Source organism: Mycetomoellerius zeteki, unplaced genomic scaffold, assembly GCF_001594055.1.
Source record: "Mycetomoellerius zeteki isolate Tzet28-1 unplaced genomic scaffold, Tzet1.0 scaffold333, whole genome shotgun sequence".
In the NCBI taxonomy this organism is placed as follows: Eukaryota; Metazoa; Arthropoda; class Insecta; order Hymenoptera; family Formicidae; genus Mycetomoellerius; species Mycetomoellerius zeteki.
The window spans coordinates 7,491-9,283 of NW_017257320.1; positions in this window are offsets into that span (position 1 = coordinate 7,491).

A 1,793-nucleotide genomic window follows, 5' to 3' on the forward strand; every position below is an offset into this window, starting at 1 on the left:
TGCGTTCAGCAGACTCAACAGTTTTGCAACCGTTTTATGATTGTCTGCTGAGATAGGACCATTCTTCTAGATCTAAAAGTTTGATCCAATTAGCGCGAAGGAAACTTACAACAGTTGCAAAACAAACGTTCTGCTGAACGCACCCATTCTTTGATTAGTCAATTCGTAAAATTCTTTGTTCTGATTGGTCGCGCAAACGCTTCGAAGTGTTTGTAGCATCAAGTGGACCGCAGCCTAAAACACTACTATGGCTACGTTTCAAAATTCACTGTCAGCTCTGAAAATCTACAGTTTACGTTACGTATACTATATATTTTCAGCACTGGTAGTGACTTTTGGAACACATCCTATATGTATATTTTTCGATGAGTTTTAGAACGCATGTAAAGATGCGGCCACAATAGAAGGAATAACGACTCCATCCTATCAGAAACTGTGTATTCCGGTGTATCAGATATCTGTTAGGTTGAAATTTTTATTCCTTATTTCTAAGGCACTAGATATGTAGGTATTCCTATTCGCCATTTTGGTTCTACTTGATTGTCATAGTACGATTAGTGAAAAAGGTAAATATTAATTAAGAAGAGCCCGCTCACCTCAAATTTTGATAAAAATACATTGAATCGATGCGTTTTCGAATAAAAATAAAGATTTGACAAGAAAAAAGTGTCGCTCTGTTCCGCAAACCGAGATATTAATCCTTAAAGTGAACGACTATTCGGATTAGGAAACCTGTCATAGCAGTGATTCACTGCGTAAAAACACAAATTCACTGTTTTTAAAATACAAATTCACTACTTTAGCAGAGAATTTGTGTTTTTAAAGCATAGTGAACCACTGTTATGACAGATTTTTTAACCCGAATAGTCGTCGACTTTGAGGATTAATATTTCTGACTCCTTTTACACCGTTAAATCAGTTAGTACGCATATCAAATTGATGCGGATTAAATATTTGATACGTCCTTATTTACACCGATCTGCTTCAGAACGGATTAGGTTATGTAACATTGATGTCTTCACTGCTTTTCAAGTAAAACCTCTAATTCTAACTTTAACCTGAACTTAAAAAATAGTGACGAATTTTAATATACGATCTAAAACGAACCAAGCATTTACAGCACGCTGAGATTCTTTGATATCAATTGATACGCGTACCAGCTTGGTCTGAAACCATCTGATAGTCATGATTCAGAAGTATCAGACCAAAATAATCCACCAGCGTTTATTACCTAGTTTACATCGTGCACTTGATACGGATACTAACTAGTAACTTTCTATTGAATTACCTTAATTTCGGCAAAACGTGTAAACATATACATGATATGTGTATTTAATTATAATCATTTTGATGTATGTACCAATTTAGTACATCATTCTTTAAATACATTGCTGAAATTAAAAGTATCAAGCGTAATCAATTACTGAAATCAAGCGTATCAAGTAATTTGGTGCGGATATGATACTTAATACGCGTATCAAGTGCTCGGTGTAAACTAGGCCTCTATTCGCAGAACAGAGACACTTTTTTCTTGTCAAATCTTTATTTTTACGCAAAAACGCATCGATTTAGTGTATTTTTATCAAAATTTGGGCTTTTCTTAACATTTACCTTTGTCACTAATCATACTATAACCTATCAATCAAGTGGAATCAAAATGGCGGATGAGAATACCTACATATCTACCCAGACAGCACAGAATATTTATGATAAATATTTATTAATATTCATTTTTTGAAATGTTATATACATATTTCATACATATTTTATATAAAGCTTTATTCGAAATATTA